General features: G+C 41.5%; 1 long non-coding RNA gene across 1 annotated transcript in view; it reads left to right on the top strand.

Annotated features, from left to right (window-relative positions):
• The first annotated feature begins 14,080 nt into the window (after positions 1–14,080).
• The window catches only part of LOC147305382 (uncharacterized), a 30,459-nt gene continuing 29,338 nt past the window's right edge, over positions 14,081–15,201 (top strand). The window contains exons 1-2 of the long non-coding RNA XR_015126632.1: positions 14,081–14,232; positions 15,009–15,091. This is a non-coding gene — a long non-coding RNA (uncharacterized LOC147305382). The remainder of the gene's footprint in view (positions 14,233–15,008; positions 15,092–15,201) is intronic.

The following is a 15,201-nucleotide window of genomic DNA, read 5'->3' as shown; positions in this document are numbered from 1 at the left end:
GAGCTGGGTGTCATCTGCATAGCAGTGATGTCTTCTAATGATACTGCCTAAGGGAAGCATGTATAATGTAAACAGAATTGGTCCTAGCACTGAACCCTGTGGAACTCCATAATTAACCTCAATGTGTGAAGAGGACTCTCCATTTACATGCACAAATTGGAGTCTATTAGATAGATATGATACAAACCACTGCAGCGCAGTACCTGTAATACCTACAGCATGTTCTAATCGCTCTAATAGGATATTATGGTCAACAGTATCGAATGCTGCGCTAAGGTCTAGCAGGACATGCACAGAGATGAGTCCACTGTCAGAGGCCATAAGAAGATCATTTGTAACCTTCACTAAAGCTGTTTCTGTGCTGTGATGAGCTCTGAAACCTGACTGAAACTCTTCAAATAAACCATTCCTCTGCAGATGATCTGTAAGCTGTTTGACAACTACTCTTTCAAGGATTTTTGATATGAAAGGAAGGTTGGAGATTGGCCTATAATTAGCTAAGACTGCTGGGTCTAGAGATGGCTTTTTGAGTAAAGATTTAACTACAGCCAGCTTGAAGGCCTGTGGTACAGAGCCGATTATTAGAGATAGGTTGATCATATTTAAGATCGAAGAATTAATTAATGGCAGGACTTCTTTGAGCAGTTTTGTAGGAATGGGGTCTAAAAGACACGTTGATGGTTTGGAGGAAGTAATTATTGAAGTTAACTCAGAAAGATCAATTGGAGAAAAAGAGTCTAACTTAACATCAATGGTACTAAGAGTAGCTGTAGATAATATTACATCTGTGGGATGATTATTGGTAATTTTTTCTCTAATGATAAAAATTTTATTTGTGAAGAAGTTCATGAAGTCATTACTAGTTAACGTTAAAGGGATGGTTGGCTCAAAAGAGCTCTGACTTTTTGTCAGCCTGGCTACAGTGCTGAAGAGAAACCTGGGGTTGTTCTTATTTTCTTCAATCAGTGATGAATAGTAAGATGTTCTGGCTTTGCGGAGGGCTTTCTTATAAAGCAGCCAACTATTTCTCCAGGCTAAATGATGATCCTCTAGATTTGTGACACGCCATTTCCTCTCCAGATTACGAGTCATCTGCTTTAGGGTACGTGTTTGAGAATTATACCATGGAGTCAGGTACTTCTGATTAGAGACCTTAGTTTTCACAGGAGCTAGAGTATCCAGAGTCGTACGTAGTGAGGAGGTGAAATTATTAACAAGATAATCGACCTCTGTTGGGGTAGCGTTCAGATAGCTGCTCTGCTCTAAGTTGGTACAGGGCATTGAAGATGATAACAGTGGGTGGATTATATTCTTAAACTTAGTTACACCACTTTCAGAAAGACATCTACTTTGATAAAGTCTACTCTTCACCGCTGTGTAATCAATTATTGTAAATGTAAATGTTATCAGGAAATGATCAGACAGGAGAGGGTTTTCAGGAAACACTATTAAATGTTCAGTTTCTATGCCATATGTTAAAACAAGATCTAGAGTGTGATTAAAGTGGTGGGTGGGTTCTTTTACATTTTGAGAGAAACCAATTGAGTCTAATAACAGATTAAATGCCATGTTGAGGCTGTCATTTTTAGCATCTACATGGATGTTAAAATCACCCACAATAATTATTTTATCTGAGCTCAGAACTAAATTAGATATAAACACCGCCCAAAAGATCACTGGCTGCCCTCTCCCCACACTGGAAGTTCTACACAACGCCCACTGTTTTAAAAAGGCCCAAAACATCATAAAAGACACCTCACATCCTGGCCACTCCCTGTTCGAACTGTTGCCCTCAGGCAGACGGTACAGGGCAATCAGAGCAAGGACTAATAGACTCAAACACAGCTGTTATCCAACTGCAATAACACATCTGAATACTACAAAAAAATGTCCATCACGCCACTCTTGTGTTAATCTATGCACGGTCTGAAGCATGTGTGTGGGAATGTATGTGAATGTTTTACTGTTATATCTTATTAGTATTTTAAGTATTCTATCTATTTTATTTATTGAATTTTATTGTTTTATTTATATTTTGATATTGCTAGGGATGATGCAATGATCGGGGACCATTCTTAATTTCGTTGTTCTCATGACAATGACAATAAAGTTTCTGATTCTGAAAAAAAAAAAAAAAAAAAAAAAAAACTCTGAGAAATCAGACAGAAACTCTGTGTAAGGCCCAGGTGGACGATAGATGATAACAAGTAAGACTGGTTTCTGAGTTTTACAGCTGGGGTGGACAATGTTAAGCATCAGGCTTTCAAATGAATTAAAAGTCTGTCTTGGTCTTTCATTAATTAATAGGCTGGTGTGAAAAATTGCTGCCACACTGCCCCCTCGGCCTGTGCTTCGAGATTTCTGGTAGTTAGAATGACTCGGGCGTGTTGATTCATTTAAACTAACATAATCATCCTGCTGCAACCAGGTTTCTGTAAGGCAGAGTAAATCAATTTGTTGATCAATTATTAAGTCATGTACTAACAGAGACTTGGAGGAGAGAGACCTAATATTTAATAATCCACATTTCACTGTTTTACTCTTTGGTTCAGATGTGGATACTGTATTGTTCTTTCTTTGTGACTGTTTATGTTTAAGTTGTTTGTTGCTGGTTTTTAGTTTGTTTTTTGTCTTTTTGGAAGCTGACACAGTCTCTATGGAGATGGATTTTAGGGGGGGGTAGCAGGAGGAGAGAAGCTGCAGAGAGGCGTGTAAGACTGCAACTCTGCTTCCTGGTCCCAACAGGCTGTGAACAAAGAGAAACTTGTAAATAACTAATGAAAGAATAAGGTTATGTTGAAACCAAGCACACCATTGTTTTTCTTGTGACATTACCAATAAGTTTGATGCGTCACATGGCCCTCTTCCTATTGAAAAAACAAAAGTTGTATCCAAGATGGCCGACTTCTAAATGGCCACCATGGTCACCACCCATCTTGAGGAGTTTGCCCCCTCACATATACTAATGTGCCACAAACAGGACTTTAATATCACCAACCATTCCCATGTTATTACAGTGTATCCATATAAATGGCCCACCCTGTATAACTAAGAATAAATAATAAGGGAAGGATTCTGGATCAGCACCATGATGCATACTTGTGACCATAGTGATATAGTATGATTCCATATTAGATTCTTGATGAATGTGGGTTGTTGTTATTTAGCCTGGTTTTATGTGCTCCTTTTTAACTTTGAGCACCTGTCCCTTCAAACATCTCTGCACGGCCCTGTCATTTCCATACTTTGGTCTTCCACAATAACTGCAATGCTATGTCCCATCAGTCAGAGGTTTGATCCTGGGACCTACACACCATGCCACCAGCTATGCACTGCTGCTGATGGATGACATCCAGAAGCAAGTTGTAGCCATGATAAATCAGCATGAGAAACATTCAGTTGCTTATGTAGATACAGAGGAACTGCAGACTTATGTACGGATGCTCATCTGAAGTACTTTCAAAAGACTATGTCATTTAAAGGCAAAAAAGCCATTTGTGGGAAGGTGGCATGTTTTTCATTAGTATGAAAAAAAAAAGAATCTGACAATGTAGAGAAAAATAATGCACAAAAATCAGTGTGGCTGAAATCACTAACCCATCTCAGCTTCTAATAAAAATAAGCTATGTAAACAAACTGAACTTCAAAGGGTTAAAATAAAATGAATTGTAATTATTTTTTTATATGTATATTTCAGGCTTAAGTAGTTTTAAAAGATAATAGTTTAGAAAGCAAATAGTATATAGTCATATTTTTACAGCAGGTTGCAATTTTTTTGTCACTAAGGTTAAAAGAGTTAGCATTTTTAAGGATCATCAAAGAAAAACCTCAAATGCCATAGTGTTAAGGTCGTCACCAATAAAGAACAACACCTCACAGAGAGGGTTAAGATAAAAAAAAAAAGTCATCTCACTGGTCTCCAAAGGGACACAAACCACAAACGCAGAAATAAGTAGCCCTTCTCACGAGTGTAGCATAAATGCAGCAATATCCCTGAAGGTATAGTAAGGTAATTGTTTGTAGAGAGTAATAGCTACAATTGTCTTTTGGCAGCCATTGTTCTCTGTTAACTTGGTTTTACCAAAATGTAACTACACCAATAAATTTTGAAGGCCCAGCATGAAAAAAGTCTGATATTATGAACAGATAGTTGATGGATTGTCTTTGAGTGGACACTCCAGTTACAATACGAGCCCATTTGCTGATGCTGCACCTCCTAGCATTGAATATTAATTAGTTAGTGGCCTAAACAGTCATTGGCTTGAAAGCTAAAGGGACAGCTCCTTTGAAGGGGTATTTTTTTACTTCAATAAATGATTTTAATTTATTTTGAACTTTAAAAAGCACAAGGTCACTGGCTGTTCTACTGTGGCATCAAAAGACAATATGGGCTGGATCCATTAATCTATGTTGTATTTTATTTGCATTTTGCAACTTTACCGATTGAATTGCTCATTGACCTCTGAGAGCATCTGCTTCCTCTGGCTCTGGCTCCTCAGTGTGGACACTGTGGACTATGAGCTAATTGTTGTTTATGGGCAGTAGCCCCCTAAATATGGTTTAGTCCCCCTGCTTGGGACAAATGGCTCCATTCAGTCCACCACAATTAGCGTTAGAGCCAAATTGAAAGTCAAAGTCTTTTCATTAGATTGAAAACCTTCCCTGTGGTGAAGAATTATCCAAAGTCAGGAGTTTAACTTTCCTCTCTAGTTGTACTAATTAAAAATACAATCACACATCGTACTCCGTTATCCTTCCTTCTTTCTTTCTTTCTTTCTTTTTCTTTTTTCGCCTTCTGGCCGTCTCTTTTTACATTTCCCTTTTTTCAGTTCTGTCACTAGCTTGGATCAGAGAGTTCTCTCTCCCAGATTAAAAAGTGTCTGCAGGATCTGTGCACTGTATCCATTGCTTCTCCCCCGCCACCAGGTAATGCAGAAAAAGCATTCATCTCCTCGGCCGTTCCACATGCCAGCTAAAGTAATAGTCCCCTGGGAACTTTAACTGCATCATACAGAGAGGAGGAGGGAGAGGAAATAAGGATACACCCCACCCAAAAAAAAAAAAAAAATCAAGGAAATATTTAGGTGTTTTGTCTTGGTGGTTTCAGTTTGTCTCTGATGGGACAGCCCCATCACAGACAGAAGGAGTTTGAAGGAGCTTATTGGGTTTTTTTGTCCTACCACACAACCTTATTATTCTGCTGGCTCACCAAGCCAAATCAGATGAGTGTACAGACTCTAAAGTGCCCGTTGACACTCTGGGACTCACCAAAACGCAGATCAGCACACACACACATGCAGCACTGCAGGTATGGCTGGTAAGTGGCCGGCATAGAAAGACATGCTTGAATACACACACATTTAAGCATAAATTAAAAGCACACACAACAGGCAAACTCTTCACTCAGTGAGCACGCATGACTGTGCATTCAGAAATTAACAGTGTAATCTAATTCAACACATGCTGACCCAATCACAAAGACAAATACTTTACAGGAAAGAAGCACTGCTACAAGAAAACCCCCTACATATGAAGAGATTTTATAATATAGTCATCGTTTTTTGCTCAGATACCTCATTCTTTAAAAAGAGAAATTAAAGCTACAAGATTCGATTGTTTTTTCAAATACAAAACTGAATATACAGGGTGGGCCATTTATATGGATACACCGTAATAACATAGGAATGGTTGGTGATATTAAAGTCCTGTTTGTGGCACATTAGTATATGTGAGGGGGCAAACTCCTCAAGATGGGTGGTGAGCATGGTGGGCATTCAGAAGTCGGCCATCTTGGATACAACTTTTGTTTTTTTCAATAGGAAGAGGGCCATGTGACACATCAAACTTATTGGTAATGTCACAAGAAAAACAATGGTGTGCTTGGTTTCAACGTAACTTTATTCTTTCATGAGTTATTTACAAGTTTCTGACCACTTATAAAATGTGTTCAATGTGCTGCCCATTGTGTTGGATTGTCAATGCAACCCTCTTCTCCAACTCTTCACACACTGATAGCAACACCGCAGGAGAAATGCCAGCACATGCATCCAGTATCTGTAGTTTCAGGTGCTGCACATCTCGTATCTTCACACCATAGACAATTGCTTTCAGATGACCCCAAAGATAAAAGTCTAAGGGGGTCAGATCGGGAGACCATGGGGGCCATTCAACTGGCCCACGACGACCAATCCACTTTCCAGTTCATCTAGAAATGCTCAGACCTGGCCCCCATAATGTGGTAGTGCACCATCTTGCTGGAAAAACTCAGGGAACGTGCCAGCTTAAGTGCATAAAGAGGGAAACACATCATCATGTAGCAATTTCAAATATCCAGCAGCCTTGAGGTTTCCATTGATGAAGAATGGACCCACTACCTGTTATGTTACCTGTTATGCCCCACTCCATATACCATCACTTTTGTTGTTCCAACAGTCTTGGAGGGATCCATCCAATGTGGGTTAGTGTCAGACCAATAGCGGTGGTTTTGTTTGTTAACTTCACCATTCACATAAAAGTTTGCCTCATCACTGAACAAAATCTTCTGCGTAAACTGAGGGTCCTGTTCCAATTTTTGTTTTGCCCATTCTGCAAATTCTGGGCGCCAATCTGGGTCATCCTCGTTGAGATGCTGCAGTAGCTGGAGTTTGTAAGGGTGCCATTTGTGAGTAGCTAATATCGACTAATGCCACTCTCCAGTGACATGCGGCATGTGCTACGTTGTGGACTCTTGCTGAATGAAGCTAGGACAGCCACTGATGTTTCTTCATTAGTGACAGTTTTCTTGCGTCCACATTTTGGCAAATCCAACACTGAACCAGTTCCACGAAAGCAAGCAGTTTGCTAACTGTAGCATGGGAGATGAGTGGTCTCGTAGAGTGTCTTGCATTGAAATCTGCTGCAATGACCCAGTTACTGCATTCACCAGATATCAACACAATTTCGATCCGCTCCCCATGTGTTAACCTCTTCGATATGTCAATGGCTGTGAACAAAGAGAAACTTGTAAATAACTCATGAAAGAATAAAGTTACGTTGAAACCAAGCACACCATTGTTTTTCTTGTGACATTACCAATAAGTTTGATGTGTCACATGGCCCTCTTCCCATTGAAAAAACAAATGTTGTATCCAAGATGGCCGACTTCTAAATGGCCACCATGGTCACCACCCATCTTGAGGAGTTTGCCCCCTCACATATACTAATGTGCCACAAACAGGACTTTAATATCAACAACCATTCCTATGTTATTACGGTGTATCCATATAAATGGCCCACCCTGTAGATTTGTGAATACGTTATGGTGTGTATTTGTTTTTTAACATAGTTATCACAGGAAAGCCTCAGAAGGCCACCAGCTGTATTAGCTGTACTTACACAAGTTCTATTTTAATTCTTGGACTATTAGACTATTAGAGCAGCTTTGCATAATCACACTTCAAAATAATAAATGTATCCCTTTTATGTTTGCCTTTATCTGAGGTTTGAAAATAGCAGTTTATTTCTTTACCTTTCAGGCCACCCTCCCTTTGAGTTGGCTTTCTTCTGATTGGTTGTGTGTGTGTGTGAACAGCAGGTGGATGGGCTTCTGTGCTCGCAGCTGGAGCTGTGTCCCTGAGATGATCATAAGTGTTGTGTTGTGAGAGCTGGGTATCCTTCTTCATCTTCATTGAGGTCCAAGTGTGCCTGCTCAGCACAGCACACTGGGAAGTTTTTTTGGGCTCATCAACATAATCTGTGCATAACAACCCACTTGAATTTTACTCCCTGTCACTTCATCCTCTTTCCCAGAGTAAACTTAAAGACTAAGAAGTCAGTTTTAACAAACAGAAAAAGCTTCAGTGTGTGTCACACTTGTGTGAGGGTAAATACAGCAGGGCAATATAAAAATAGCTGTGCTGAAAGTGGTGCAGCACTGCCCAAGGAGATGACCTTGAGGCACATGAGCTGGGGTTAAATTACCAAAGTTAAATAGCCAAAGACGTGACATTTAAAAAGTGGTAATATTTTCAAAAATGGATACTTTTCTAATCCAGAGATAAGAGAGGCACTCTCTCTTCTTGCAGTTGACAAGATGTCCTGAGAGTTTAATAGGGCTGTAAATGTTTCATAAATTACAATCTTCTATACTAACTAGTCTCAAATATTATGGCGTTATTTTTGTGCCACTGTTCTGAGCGCACGTAAAAAATAATTTGCAGGTGCAAGTGTTGCATTTTGAGGAGAAATTTTTTTTGAGCGATACCGGCCAGTGGCCAGTCCAGCTATGCCCAATGGCCAGTCCAGCTATGTGGTCAGCTGGTGGTTAACAGGCATCTCCGAAAACGTTAGAGCACTTTTGCAAATATGTGATGTCTTGATAAATCGAGCAGACATTTGAAGTTCATACAGCACCATTCTCGCATGAAAATATCTTAAAAGTTTATTTTGTCACCCAGAAAGAGTAATATTTCAAACTCTGCCACTCTGTGTTCCTCCGCCACTGCCTCGTTTGAGTTTTGGATGAAATGGATTCTGGGATATTGCATTTCGTCATTTCGAGCTGATTGGAGACCAAAACAGCCAATCAGATTTTTTTGCATCCAAGTCTGTGATTGGCTGGTTTTGTGGCACAAATATAACGGTGTAGAGAAAGAGTTGAATGCGCATGGGCAGAAATGTTGAGAGCGCAAGCAACACATTGCGAGCGAGCGTAAATGCAAAAACTGAGCGAGAGGGGCTGCTATTGTGTGTGTATATGGATAATAGCAAACACTGAAATACATTTGTTGCACGCAGCAATGAATTTTGTTCACTCAAATTTAGCTTTTCTTCGCTCAAAATAAATTTCTCCCCAAAATGCAACACTTGCACCTGCAATTTTTTTTTACGTGCGCTCAGAATAATGGCACAAAAATAACGGCATAACATATTAGTTATGAGTTGTGTGTAATGTTGGTCTTTCTCTAAAGTCTGTAGTCTCTGGTGTCTGCCCAAAGATATAAGGGTCATTAATATAAAAACCAACAATGTCTGAAAGATGAAAAGCTGCCACTCATTTTATATATTGTAGTTCAAAGAATGTACAAATGTGCTATTATATTTTATTATATAACTATTTCTGAGGGGGAAAAAGCTTGTTTACTCTGATGTAGTCTTAGTGTAGTTTGAATCTTCAGCATTCAGTAAGCAGTCATTGAAAAATCCTTTACTTAATGTTTTTGATGAAAGTTTAAAAAAATAAAAACTGTTGAGAAGAAGGTGTGAAATAAAAAGAGAACATAAAACTCAAAAGAGGAAAAAGATTGCAGCTAATAAAACTAATTAGAGCAGTGGGATGCCTTTGAAGGAGGCAGGGCATAAAATGACTAGTTTAAAGGTGTTATTTTCTCTTTTGCTCTGCGCTTTGTTTCATTTTTTCTAAACATTGTTAACATTCCAAATTGTGTATTTATGTGTGTGTGTGTGTGTGTGTGTGTGCGTGCACGCTTGTGTGCACCCGTGTCTTCAGTCTGCGATCCCAGGACAGATCATACACATACGCACACGCACACACACATACAGGCACAGATACACGCTTACTCCCTGGAGCTCCTGAGAAGCGGAGATTGCCTCTTTAAGGTGGAAATCAATATCCTTTCTTTCCCCATCTCTCCTCCCTTTCTCCTGTCCTCTCAATTCCCAGGCCCCCTCATTCGCTCTCTTTCTCTCTCTCCATCTTGCCATGTCTCTTGGCTGCTTCCTTCACAGATACATTTGTCTCCTGTGAGACTCTTTGTTGGATTAGAGACTCACAGAGTGAACACCTCTAACCCTGCTTGTCTATATGTGGGTCCCTTCTCTCTTAATTTTTTAGGGTCCATACATATATAGCACCACCCCATGGTGTCGCCAAATGTGATGCAGGACTGGGGTTGGGTGCTGTGACTACAGCTTTGTAATTCGGGGAGGGGATGCGTGTGTGTGTGATAGTTGGTTTCCGGTTTGTCAGTGGAGGGCCCCGTGCATCTTTATTTGGCAGCTCTAAAAATACAGCAGGGAGATTCAGCAGGGCAGTGGTGACAAGGGGATGAAGATAGGGGATCTCAGGCTTAAGAAGGTTTTTTCTATTGTGCCAGTATTAAAGCTTGTCAACTTTAAAGGGCAAGCCTATAAAGACAGTGCATGTACTGACATTAACTCTTTAGGAATTACAGCCATTTTTATACATAGTCCCCTATTTTCAGAGACTCAAAAGTAATTGTCCAGTTTACAAAATTATAAATTTTGCATAATTATTTTTTATACTTGCATGTAAGCCCCTTGTCTCCTCATAGACATTACCAAATACTGCAATTTGCCTGCTGAGATGGTCTTCAAGCTTTCAGTCCAGACGTGCACCTCCCAAGAAATGTAACTGCACGTCGGGACGCATCCCTCAAATATTGTGATTGGCCTTGTTCAGCACCCTTGATTCCTCCTGTGCACTTCCGGCTACGTTTTCACTGCAGTTTTTGAATTTATCATTGACAGAATAACAATCATCAATATAACTACAGGGACATTACGGAAACTGCCAGAATGGACATGAAGAACAAAGGAATGGAAACCTAAGCAAATGTTTGCCTCCAAAAAATAAAAAAAAATAGGAGCCAGACCAAAGAGAGAAAAAAGTCCCGGCACTGAATTTTTTTCCGGCTGACACTGTCTGTAACCGCAGGACATGACCACGTGGTAATTAACATGTAACCATACACAAGCATAATTGTGGAAAATGACATTGACCACTAGGTTACGTCAAATCAAATCAAATCAAATCAAATCACTTTTATTGTCACATCACATGTGCAGGCACACTGGCACAGCACATGCGAGTGAAATTCTTGTGTGCGAGCCCCACAAGCAACAGAGATGTGCAAACACAACAACACAAACGAGCAAAATACAAGAATGGCCAACCTGAAACTAATAAATATATGTACAATATATAATAGTGTATGCATTTCTGGATGTGTATACTAAATATTTTCCTACGTGTGTGTGTGTGTGTGTGTGTGTGTGTGTGTATACACATTTTTACAAATTAAATAGTAAAAAAAAATAAAAAATAATAATAATAATAATAATAAAATATATAAAATATACAGAGTTGAATATGTGCAAAACAAGTGGCATTTATATACAGTGTGGAGTGCATAATGTTGAAGTTCCAGTAGTGAAGCTGAGGTGTCTATGACGTGTTCAGCAGTCTGATGGCCTGATGGAAGAAGCTGTCTCTCAGTCTGCTGGTACGGGACCAGATGCTGCAGAACCTCCTTCCTGATGGAAGCAGTCTGAACAGTTTATGGCTGGGGTGACTGGAGTCCTTGATGATCCTCCCCGCTTTCCTCAGGCACCGCTTCCTGTAGATGTCTTGGAGGGAGGGAAGCTCACCTCCAATTATCCGTTCAGAGCACCGCACTACTCGCTGGAGAGCTTTGCAGTTGTAGGCGGTGCTGTTGCCATACCAGGTGGTGATGCATCCAGTGAGGATGCTCTCAATGGCACAGTGATAGAAGGTCCTGAGGATGCGGGGGCTCATGCCGAATCTTTTCAGTCTCCTGAGAAAGAAGAGGCGCTGCTGCGCCTTCTTCACTGTTTTGTTTGTGTGTACTGACCACGTAAGATCCTCAGCCAGATGTACTCCAAGGAACCGGAAGCTGCTCACTCTCTCCACAGCAGCGCCGTTGATGGTGATGGGGGTGTGTACTTCTCTGCACCTCCGGAAGTCCACTATCAACTCCTTTGTCTTTGCGACGTTGAGGGTGAGATGGTTGTCTTGACACCAGTGGGTCAGGGCGCTGACCTCCTCCCTGTAAGCCATCTCATCACCGTTGGTGATAAGACCCACCACTGTAGTGTCGTCCGCAAACTTCACAATGATGTTGGAGCTGTTAGTGGCTGTGCAGTCGTAGGTGTAGAGTGAGTACAGGAGAGGGCTCAGTACACACCCCTGTGGAGCACCAGTGTTCAGTGTGATGGGGGATGAGGTGATGCTGCCCAGTCTGACCACCTGGCGTCTGTCAGACAGGAAGCTAAGGATCCAGCTGCAGAGGGAGCTGCTCAGTCCTAGATCCTGCAGTTTCCTGTCCAGCTTCGAGGGAACGATGGTATTGAATGCTGAGCTGTAATCTACAAACAGCATTCTCACATACGTGTCTCTCTTCTCCAGGTGTGACAGGGCAGTGTGTAGTGTCAGGGCTATGGCATCATCAGTGGACCTGTTGTGGCGGTATGCAAACTGTAGAGGGTCCAGTGAGTCGGGTAGTGCAGAGCAGATGAAGTCCCTGACCAGCTTCTCGAAGCATTTGCTTACGATGGGGGTCAGGGCTACAGGTCGCCAGTCATTCAATGAGGAGATGGTGGAGGATTTGGGTACAGGGACGATGGTGGCCATTTTGAAGCAGGCTGGGACTACAGACAGAGAGAGGGAAAGGTTGAAGATGTGCGTGAACACTCCAGCCAGCTGAGCCGCGCATGACTTGAGGACGCGGCCGGGAATCCCGTCCGGACCAGTAGCTTTGCGCGCGTTCACCTTCCTGAAGCACTTCCGCACATCCTCCTCAGACACAGTGTGCGCACTGACGTCATCCGCGGTGCGCACACTGTCCGGTCTCATGGTGTTCGCTGCGTCGAATCTAGCGTAGAATACGTTTAGATCCTCACACAGAGAGGCCGTGGTCTGCGGTGTGCTGGTTTTCCCTCTAAAGTCTGTGATCGTGTTTAGTCCCTGCCACATACTCCGAGGGTTGTCAAACTGTTGCTCCACCCTGTCCCTGTACTCACGTTTGGCTGCTTTGATCGTCTTCCGGAGTTGGTAATGTGCGTGTTTGTAGTCCGATGTGTTCGCGGAGGCAAAGGCGGTGTTCCGTGCCGCGCGAACATCTCCGTTAATCCAGGGTTTTTGATTTGGGAAGGATTTAACTGTTCTGTCATAGGCTCTACAAAAGTTTCCCACTGAAGTCTAAATCAGGCCTAAGTCATAATTGGTGATGACCTTAACCCCAACTCTGTGCTACTTTTTAAAATTGTTCTCTGAGGTTTGGTTAGATAAATAAAGAAAATTTTTAACTTTCCACATTTTTATAACATGTGGAAAGCTAAATATAACACATTTTTAAAAGTCATTTTTGAGCCTCTTCAGAAGAGTTAAGGTTGGTGTTATAAAGTCAAAGTTGAGGCTCTCACCAATTATGACTGAATAAATAAAGCTGAAAGTTTGCACTTCAATCATGTCTTGACTGTTTGGATCAAAGTGCATTGTTCTATCGTACAGAGGAAAACTCATAAAAACTGAGAAACTGTCCAAATACTTACAGATTTCACTGCATTTACTTCATATATGCAAATAGTGGAGTGCAGATTTTTAGCACCAAATAGATATAACATGGAGCAAATACCAAAAAAATCCATTACAACATTATATTACCACCAGTGCTGGTGGTAATGTAATGATCACTTACAGAGGAAACACTGGAGAGGGATGGTAATCTGTAAGTACAGCAGATGATGCATTCTGAGCAGAGGAAGCTATAGGATGGTCACATGACACCAGTGAAAACAAGAGAAGATTGTTGAGTAATTCAAGCTCAGGCCACACTAGTCAAATAGCAGATAGAATGATTAAAAGCGGCTACATCACCACCTCCACTGACCCAACCTTTCTCATCTCCAAGTCTTTCCCATCTTGTCACTCCTATTCTCCCACCCACCCTCTGTACACAGACACTCCCACCCCACCCCTGACACCTCAAAGCAACACTTGGGAGGCTATTTTTTGCCATGCTTCTCTAAATAAGGCCGTGGATCTTGCCTACATGGGTGGGCTGACAGAGGGGTGTGTGTCTCTGGTTCTTACCTTGGTATAAAAATCGTGGGACAGTGGGGGTTTCCTCTGATTACGCTGCTTTTCCCTCACTCACAGTGTTCTCATTCTAATGTTCTTTCGACTATTTTTGACACCCATATTGAAAAAAAAATCAACGTACAAATCACTGCTCATAAGCGGTATCAGATGACCTTTTATCATTAAAAACCCTTTTTTACTTTACTTTAAGAATTTGATATCTAAGTTGTTGTTTTTTGGGGGGGGGGGGTTTTGTTATTGTTTCTTTTTTGTAGTCATTCCCTCATCTTTTTTTTTCTGCGGAGGAATTGCCTTTACCAACCTCTGGACGACATATCTGGAAAGTGACTGAGTGGAATATGGGAGCAAAAGGACAAGAAAGACAGAAAAGAGTAAGAAATAATTAAGTTTACTTTTTAAAAGCTCCCCCTTCAACTGCTCTTTTTTATTTTTCTGTTTTTTTCCTCTTCCAAACATTGCACCTCTGCGTTTCTGCATTTCCTTCTTTCAGTTCTTTTTCCCTTCTTTTTTGTTTTCCCATTTCCTTTTACTTTACCTTCCTGTCTTTCATTTTCCTGCCTTTTCCTTTCTACCTTCCAAATCCTTCCTTCATTCTTCTCTATTTCATTTTACTCTTTACGTTATTTTCCCTCAATTCCTTGCGCACTGCCTCTCTTTACTCCCGCTCTTTCCCTCTCCCAACCCCTCCCTCTCCCTGTCCCTCTTCCCGATTTGTCCTTCAGCTCTGTCAGCACTCACTATCTCTCTCCATCTCCTTCTCTGGTAGTCTGATCAGCTGTCTTCCTTCTAACTTTACATGGCCTGGTGTGGTGCGCAAGGACGGGCAGCTGCCGGCTGACGCATTTCACTGCCCAGTCATCACTTCAAAATCGAATCCTCTTACACAAACCTCTATGGTTTTCTTTTATGGCCACTATTTTTACTCTCAATTCTACATGCATGTCTTTTTTTTTATTCTTGGTCTGCCTGTTTTTCCCCTCCTCCTTTTGCATCCAGCAATGAGAGAGAGAGAGAGATAGTCACAAGTCCCATGACCCCCTTCTTCTTTTCTCTCCTCTCCTTTCACTCCTTCTTTCCTTCTCCTCCTCCTCCTCCTCCTCCTCCCCTTTTCCTCTCCGCATCCTTAAACTCTCCATCGCTGATTCAGCTCCCAGGGAGGCGAGACTCCGCCTGCAGCGACTGCTTCACTCCGCATGGGCCACCATCCCCATCTGGATCACCTTTACTACGGTAGGTGTTGAAGTGCCTCAGTGTGTGTTTAGAGATTTGTAGAATAAGTGTTTTTAAAATTTTGCTTTCTTTGTTTTCATAGTGCTTACACACTGCATATATTGTGTGTT

Source organism: Aulonocara sp. 'chitande type north' Nkhata Bay, linkage group LG20 (assembly GCF_057382095.1).
Source record: "Aulonocara sp. 'chitande type north' Nkhata Bay isolate Kocher_YH1m ecotype deep benthic linkage group LG20, A_spYH_male_GT1.1, whole genome shotgun sequence".
Taxonomy (NCBI): Eukaryota; Metazoa; Chordata; class Actinopteri; order Cichliformes; family Cichlidae; genus Aulonocara; species Aulonocara sp. 'chitande type north' Nkhata Bay.
Note: the sequence above shows the minus strand (reverse complement) of the source record. Positions and strands in the feature narration are given on the sequence as shown.